This window comes from Protobothrops mucrosquamatus, unplaced genomic scaffold, assembly GCF_001527695.2.
Source record: "Protobothrops mucrosquamatus isolate PMUCROS unplaced genomic scaffold, P.Mucros_1.0 scaffold5395, whole genome shotgun sequence".
In the NCBI taxonomy this organism is placed as follows: domain Eukaryota; kingdom Metazoa; phylum Chordata; class Lepidosauria; order Squamata; family Viperidae; genus Protobothrops; species Protobothrops mucrosquamatus.
Genome location: NW_015391255.1, coordinates 51,316 through 60,344, shown reverse-complemented (window position 1 = coordinate 60,344; position 9,029 = coordinate 51,316). Strand labels below are relative to the sequence as shown.

The window sequence follows — 9,029 nt, the reverse complement described above, 5'->3', positions numbered from 1 at the left end:
GTAGGAAAGCAAAATGTAAGAAATACGAACTATCACAGATATTGTCCTCTGAAAATGGATTATGAATCAGTCTGTTCTTCAAATGCAGGAGCCGTTCACAGAGGGGATCTCAGCAGAGCTCCAGGACAGAGGAGATCGACCCAGCTCTATTCAGGAGCTGTTTTTCAGGAGGATCCAACTCTGGCCACCTTGCCAGGTAAGTGCAGGTTTGTTCTGAGAACAGTAGCGTTCCAGCTCCATCCATTCAGGAGCTGTGTTTAATACCAAAAGCTGAGTCTGTGTGCACTTGAACACAATGTCCACCCACATTTGGCTTTCAAGATTGTGCTGGAATTGCCAATGAGACAATTGATAGGCAGGAACCTTTTATTAGAAATGAAATTTAATTGTAGAAAGAGTTTAATATTTCTTAATACTATCAAGCAAAGTGCCTAAAATAGTTAGAAATGAAACCCATGAATTGAAACTATAACAGTGGGATTAAACATACCTAAGACGTTTTTATTTATTTTATTGAATATTTATGCCAGCCGTCTCCCTTGTAAGGTAACTGTAAGTATACCAAGAAAAATATAGCACATGAAGGATAAGTCAACACTAAGTGGCTGTAACAATAAAACTGTTGTTCAACGTTGGCTGTGTTGCATTCTACAACCTGGAAGTAGCTAAACCATGATTTGTTAAGCTGCAACTTCCCAGCCCCACGGACTATGTGGACAGGGTGGCATGAATCCGTCCTGAAAGCAAATGTTCATTTGGCTCTTGCAACTGTTCGTTTTATGTTGTGTGCATTAAGAGAAAGAACTTTCAACTGTTTCCTGGGATTGTCTACTTTTTTCTCTTTCTAGAGCTCTGATTCCTTTAAGGGGGTGATTGTGGACTTCACGGATGAGGAGTGGAGGCTGCTAGATTCTGGCCAGAAGGCCTTGTGCAGAGAAGTCATGCAGGAGATTTCTATCAATATGGCTGCTCTGGGTAAGGCCAGGCTGTTCAGTTTGCTATAAGATCGTGGCAAAAACATTCACCATAGAATTGAGAAATATCCTAGATACTCCATGGAAGTGACTGAATAGATTGACTTTAATCTATTTTTTGAAATAATGAAAACATTATTTCTATATAATAGAGCCTCCTAGATAACACTTTGCAGATATCACATCCTGGCTAGACAAATGGATTGTACTAAACCTGGAATGCAGATTGGTATGTTTTTGATATTTGTAATCAGAATATTAATTTTCATTTTTCCCATTCAGATGATGTGTTTGTGAATGAGAACAACAAGGAGGCATGCATGCCTCTAGAAACTATGGAGAATAGCTCCTTCACTTCTACTTCACCAAAAAAATGCAAACCACATACCTCTGTAATATCTTTGGTGGATTCCAACCTGAGCAGAAAGAGGAAAGGCTGCATGCAGTATGGAAAGAGTTTCAGTACGAAAAGTAATCTTAATGTCCACCAAAAGATGCACACCGGGGAGAGATCATATAAATGCATAGAATGTGGAAAGAGCTTTAACCGGAAAGAAAATCTTAAACTTCATGAGAGGATCCACACTGGGGACAGACCGTATAAATGCATGGAATGTGGAAAGAGCTTTACCCGGAAAGCAATTCTTAATCATCACAAAAGGATCCACACTGGGGACAGTCTGTATAAATGCATGGAATGTGGAAAGAGCTTTACCAGGAAAGGACATCTTAATGATCATGAGAGGATCCACACTGGGGACAGACCATATAAATGCATGGAATGTGGAAAGAGTTTTACCCAGAAAGGAGATCTTCATCGTCACAAGAACATCCACACTGGGGACAGACCATATAAATGCATCGAATGTGGAAAGAGCTTTATTCAGAAAGGACATCTTAATCATCACAAAAGGATCCACCCTGGGGACAGACGGTATAAATGCATCGAATGTGGAAAGAGCTTTATTCAGAAAGGACATCTTAATAGTCACAAAAGGATCCACACTGGGGACAGACCGTATAAATGCATGGAATGTGGAAAGAGTTTTACCCAGAAAGGAGATCTTCATAGTCACCAAAACATCCACACTGGGGACAGACCGTATAAATGCATCGAATGTGGAAAGAGCTTTATTCAGAAAGGACATCTTAATAGTCACAAAAGGATCCACACTGGGGACAGACCGTATAAATGCATGGAATGTGGAAAGAGTTTTATCCAGAAAGGAGATCTTCATAATCACAAAAATATCCACACTGGGGACAGACCGTATAAATGCATGGAATGTGGAAAGAGCTTTACCCGGAAAGCAAACCTTAATAGTCACAAAAGGATCCACACTGGGGACAGACCATATAAATGCATGGAATGTGGAATGACCTTTATCCGGAAAGAACAACTTAATAGTCACAAAAGGATCCACACTGGGGACAGTCCGTATAAATGCATGGAATGTGGAAATACCTTTACCTGGAAAGGAAGTCTTAATCGTCACAAAAGGATCCACACTGGGGACAGTCCATACAAATGCATGGAATGTGGAAAGAGCTTTTCCCAGAAAGGATATCTTATTCTTCATGAAAGAATCCATACTGGGGGCAGACCATATAAATGCATGGAATGTGGAAAGAGTTTCATTAGCAACAGTCATCTTACTTGCCACCAAAGGATTCACAGTGGGAAGCTGCCATATAAGTAGATAGACTGGAAAAAGCTATACTGGGAAAGCTCATCTTAATTGTCATGAAAGGATCCACACTGGGGATAGACCGTATTAATGCACAGAGTGTGGAAATAGCTTTACTTGGAAAACACAATTCTCATAAAAAGCATATAAATCCATGGAGGGTAGAAAGAGCCTTTCTGAGGAGAGAGGCAATAGTGGCCACCAAAGTATTGGATGGTAAATAATAAATATAATTATATTATAAATTCAACACGTAAAGGAGAAAAGTATAATTCCAAGAAATATTTTTAGCTTATTCTTGATCTTTACTTATACCAATTCTTGATAAATTGGTTACGGGCCATCAAATGAGCAGGGGTCTGCAACCTTAAATACTCAAAGAGCCACTTGGACCCGTTTCCCAGAGAAAAGAAAACACTGAGAACCGTAAAAGTTGTGCCTGTGCGTGCAAGGGGGGGGGAGCTTGATTGAAGAGTTTAATTAAAAATAAATAGGGGCTGTTGTGCATGAGTTCTCTCACTCCTCTCTCTCTTTCTCTGTTACCTCTCTTTCTCACACTTTCCCTCTCCCTCTTTCTTTCCTCCCCCCTCTCCCTCTTTTTCTCTTTCCCTCTCCCTCTTTCCGTTTCTCTTTCCTCTCCTTTTTCCTCTTTTTCCTCTCTCCTCTTTCCTCCCCCTCCTTTTTCTCTCCCTCTCTTTTTCTCCTCTCCCTGTCCCTCTCTTTTTCTGTCCCTCTCTCTCCCTCTTTCTATTCCTCTTTCTCTTTCCTCTCCCCCTCCCTCTCTCTCTTTTTTTTTTTTTTAGAAATTTTATTTATTTTTTCCATCATAAAAAACAATCATAAGTAAACACAATAACCAATCAATAACCACCCCCCCCGGACTTCCCAAACCTAATCCCAGGATAATATTCATATAAAAGTAAACAAATACTAATATCTCTAACTCCACAAAATATCTTAATCTACAAGAAAAGATAGAAGAAGTAAACAAACTTAAAAAAATCTAAAAGCCTAAATTATATTCTACCACTCTATGTTTCTTTTGAATATAAACAATCCATCTTCTCCATATTGATAAAAATTGTTCGTTCGAGTGATTCTTCAAATAAGCCGAAATCTTTGCCATTTCAGCAAGGTACGAAACTTTCAATCTCCAGTCTCCCATCGTAGGCAGAATTGGGCTCTTCCAATTTTGGGCTATCAGCAATCGGGCAGCAGATAGACAATAAAGCATCAAGTTTATTTCTTTTGCATCTAAATCTTGCACAATACCTAAAAGAAACAACTGTGGAAGGAAAATAATCCTTTTTTTAAAAATCTGCTGTAAGTTCCACCATAATTGTACCCAAAAGGCCTTTATAACCTTGCAGGTCCACCACATATGAAAAAAAGTTGCCTCTGGATGACCACACCTCCAACACTTGGATTCATAATTCGAATAAATACGAGACATAGTTGAAGGATCCAAGTGCCATCTATAAAACATCTTATAAAAATTCTCACGTAAATTTTGAGCTTGCGTGAACTTCACATTTCTCACCCAGATCAACTCCCAAGTGTCCATAGGTATTGTTTCTCCTATATTTTGAGCCCATTTAATCATACAATCTTTAACTAATTCAGTTTCCGAGTCCAATTCTAATAAAACATTATATATCCTTTTAATATGACCTTTGGCGCCATCTCTTATTTGCTTCAAAAAAGTCCCATCTTCCAAAACAAAAACAGTCTTTTTATCAGTTCGCCATCTATCCTGAATTTGTCCATACAAGAGCCAAGAAAAGTTTGGGTTGTTTTGCTTTAACACATCTATTGATTTTAGGCACCAGTTACCACCACCACTCTGGTATAACAAATCTTTATATGTAAGTCCTTCCATCACCACTCCTCTGGTTATGGCTTGAAAAATATGCGACGGGATCACCCAGAGTGGTAACCTAAGATTAAACTTGAAATAATACTTTTGCCAAACTCTCAACAATGCAGGCCTTATTATATGATTTCTGAAGATTTTATCAGTTTTTTTCTGCATAAAAAGATAAGCATGCCACCCAAAGTACAAGTCCCAACCTTCAACATTCAAAATCCCTTTGTTAGATAAGTTAATCCAGTCAGTCATCCACGTTAAGGCACAAGAATCATAGTAAAGTGTCAAATTTGGTACTTTAAGTCCTCCACGTTCTCTAGTGTCTTGAATAATCTTGAATTTAACTCTCGCCTTCTTGCCTTCCCAAATAAAGCGATTCAAATCTCTTTGCCATTCTTTCAAGTTGATTTCATTTTTTAAAATAGGTATCATCTAGAATAGAAAAAGAAATTTAGGCAGAATACTCATTTTAATGGCCGCTATACGACCCAGCAACGAAAGCTGTAGTTTTTTCCACGATACTAGGTCCTTTTGTACCATTTTCCATAGTCTTTCATAATTATTCTGGTACAGTTTCGCGTTGGATGATGACAAAAAAATTCCCAAGTATTTGACTTTATTAACCACTTCAAATCCTGACATCTTCATAAGTTGATCTTTATCTCTTGCATTCATATTCTTTGTAAGAATTTTAGTCTTATTCACATTAATTTTAAATCCAGCCACCTTACCATATTGATGTAACTCTTGCAACAAAAATTCCAAAGATTCAATTGGTTGAGTTAATGTAAAAACTAAATCATCAGCAAAAGCTTTAAGTTTATATTCTTTAGTAGAAATCTTTAAGCCTTTGATCATTGGTGATTCTCTAATTTTAGACAACAAAATTTCCAAAGATAGTACAAATAATAATGGAGAAAGTGGGCAACCTTGTCTAGTACCTTTTTGTATATCTATAAGTTCTGTCAAATCTCCATTAATAATTATTTGAGCAGATTGTTTTTGATAAATCGCTTTTATAGCTGTCTTAAATAGATTTCCAAAATTCATATAATCCAATATTTTATTTAAAAATTGCCAGTCCAATTTGTCAAAGGCCTTCTCCGCATCTAAAAAGATGAAAGCCGATGGCACTTGATTGTTCTTGTCCAAATATTCCAATAAGTTCACAATTTGTCTAATATTGTTCTTCATGTATCTTCCAGATATAAAACCAGTTTGATCATCATGTATATAACATTGCAATATCTGCATCAATCTATTAGCCAAAATTTTTGCAAAAATTTTGTAATCCACATTCAACAAAGAAATAGGTCTATAATCCTTAAGTTCCAAGATCTCTTTCTCATCCTTTGGTATCAAAGATATAAAAGCTCCTGTCCACGACTGTGGTATTTGTTCTCCCAACATGATTCTATTAAATAATATTTTTAAAGGTTGAGTCAATTCAGCTGACAAAGACTTGTAATAAATTGCTGTCAAACCATCCGTACCGGGAGCTTTACCAGTTTTCAATTGTTTAATTGCATTTAAAATTTCATCTGGAGTAATCTCTTCATTCATAAGTTTCTGTTGATCTGGTGTAAGTTTATATATGGATGAAAGTTGTAGATATTTGTCAATGTCCTCAGATTTTGTAGTCCCAGCAGCATATAGATGTGAGTAAAACTCTGTAAACGCTTTCTTAATCAATTCCTGTTGATATACCTCACGGCCCTTAACCACAACTTCAGATATCAGTCTGGCTTTCTGTCTCTTACGTAATTGATAGGCCAACCATCTCCCTGGTTTATTTGCATTAGCAAATGTATTATGTTTTATATATTTCAAGTTCGTGGCCACCTGGTCAGCAATCAACATATTAAATTGATCCTTAAGCAGTTTAATAGAAGCCTTCAGGTTATTATCTGTAGGTCGCTGAGATAATAATTTTTCTTTGATCCCAATTTCTTTTTCCAAGTTTAATCTGCTCTGTATTTGTTTACGTTTATGCGCATTATTCATAGAGATTAGCAGACCCCTCAAATAAGCTTTACTTGCATCCCAGACAGTATTTATAGGGGTATCCTTATTCAAATTGAACTGAAAAAACTCTTCCATGTAATCCTTCAAGACTTTAAGTTTCTCCTCATGATTAAATAGATTTTCATTAATTCTCCAGGATTTCCTTTTTTTATATTGGCCTATCTCAATCCATACCATACTGTGATCTGTCAAAGTTCTAGGAAAGATCTTTGTTTTATTACAGTCCATAAGTAAATCAGTTGATGTCAACACAAAATCAATCCTTGAGAAGGACTCATGTCTATGAGAGAAAAAAGTAAAGTCATGTTCATTCATATGTTGTAATCTCCAAACATCCACCAACTCCAGATCTTCCATCATTGCAAAAAAAGACTTAGGGAGTCTGGAAAGGGCCACATCCCTAGAGGTTGTCTTTTTATCTTTTAGAGTGTCAAGTACCCCATTCCAGTCCCCCATGACAATCAAAGAATTATAATCCAAAGCCACAATTTTCTGATGTAATTGTCTATAAAATAATTTTTGAGATGACAGCTGGTTAGGGGCATAAACCCCCACTATTAAACACTTTCTTCCATTTAGGTTTATTTCCACAAATAAAAATCTTCCTTCTTTGTCAGCTTCTTTTAAAATAGGTGTAAGATGTTTTTTGATATATAATGCCACCCCAGCTTTTTTCTTTAAGGCAGGTGCAGCAAACAAATCTCCAAGCTTGGCATTTAACAATAATTTCTGATCTTTAGCCACAATATGAGTTTCTTGTAAACATGTAATATCATTATTAAAATGTCTTAAATAGTGAAAAATCTTACATCTTTTGTGGGGTGCATTAAGTCCCCCCACATTCCAAGATGAAATCTTAAACATTGGCTGATTTCAGTCCTATAGCAATACTGGAAGCATAAGACTTAACAAAGACTTTAGGTCGAGCGCCACCTACTGGCTCTGAGGTGGCAGGTGGTGAGCTCTCAGCTGTTTGGCGGGCTGTCAGTTGTTCCTTCTCCTTGCGTCGGTAAGCTGCGCGGGTAATTCTTTGTTCTTTTCCATCATCTTTTGAACGCCCATTTACATCCTTAGTGCCGGAAGTAAAAGGGAGGTCCACAATCAAATGCTCAGTTGTATCAGCCTTTTGAGGTGTGGGTGGACACTCTGCTTGCAGCACAGACGCCATGAATTCTTTCGCCTTTTTAATCGAATTGATTCTGTAACGCTTACCAGCCACCGTTACAATTATACCCACCGGTACATCCCATCTAAAAATTATTTGCCTGTTCTTGAGCTCCTGCACCAGAAAAGCATAATCTCGTCGCGCTTTAAGGATTTTTGCTGGGATTTCTTTTAAAAGAATAACATCTTGGTTTAAGATCTTGAATCTTTGTTGAAAAAAAAGCTGCATTATTTCATTCCGTCTTGATTTTCTTGTAAAATAAACGACCACGTCTCTTGGCAATTGTCTCTGGCGAGCAACCCACGAATTTACCCTGAAAACACGTTCAATCTCCCCATGAATTTCTTGCCCACAAGCCAGGGCATCCATGAATGCTTCTGGAATTATTTCTCTTAAGTTTTCTTTTGGATCCTCAGCCAGCCCACGGATCCGGATTGCATACTCCATATCACGAAATTGAGCGATCAAGACATCACCCTTAACATTTTCCAAACTCTCCTCCACCAAGTCCAGTCTTTGTTCGCTCACTTCAGCCCTCTGTTCATTTTCATCCACCCTTTCTGCCACTCCATCCACATATTCAGCCAAACCTTGAAAAGTAGTTGTGATATTCATACGAAAGCCCTCATGTTTCTGTACTAATTCTTGTTGTTGATGTATTAATTGATCAATCTTGTTTTCAATTTTAGCATCCAATTTTTGAAACATCTCTGTCATTTGAGTCATAAAGTCCTGTAGTTCTTTACCAGAGGGCGGCGGAGGTGAAGAAGGTGGCGGGGGTGGCGGGTGGGAAACTGGTTTAGAAATTGGTTGGGGCGGCTGGGAAGTCGGAGATGTAATTGGTTTTGCAGTTGTAGGCACCAGTCTTCTCGAAGCCATGTTACAATATTGAAATTTCAGTCTATATGAGAGTCTTTTAAGCAGTTAATCCAGGACAAGTAGTGAAAGTGAAAAAGTAACAAAAGTTCCAAACCGGAAATCAAAGTCACTTTCACTTCTTCTTGCTAGAAAGTATCATTCATCGCCATTTTAAGTTCACTTTCACACAGTCCAACCCAAGTATAGGGAAGATCAAAAGAACTCAAGTTAGAGTAAAGTCCAAAGTAAAGAGCAAACTTCCAGGGTCGGTTTGTCTGCGTATAGTCACTCACAGTTAAATTTAAGTTGCAGCGGTGGCGGCGGCTTCTAGCTTCGCCGAGGCGAAGGCGTCCTGGATCGCGGAGAATCCTCGGGGCTCCGGAGGAGTTCTAACCTACATCGTCCACATCGGACGACTCGGGAACTCAACTCCTACCCCGGGCAGCTCACCG

At 38.1% G+C, this 9,029-nt stretch overlaps 1 pseudogene; it reads left to right on the top strand.

Moving 5' to 3' along the window:
* The window catches only part of LOC114922166, a 19,243-nt pseudogene that overhangs the window by 459 nt on the left and 9,755 nt on the right, over positions 1 to 9,029 (top strand).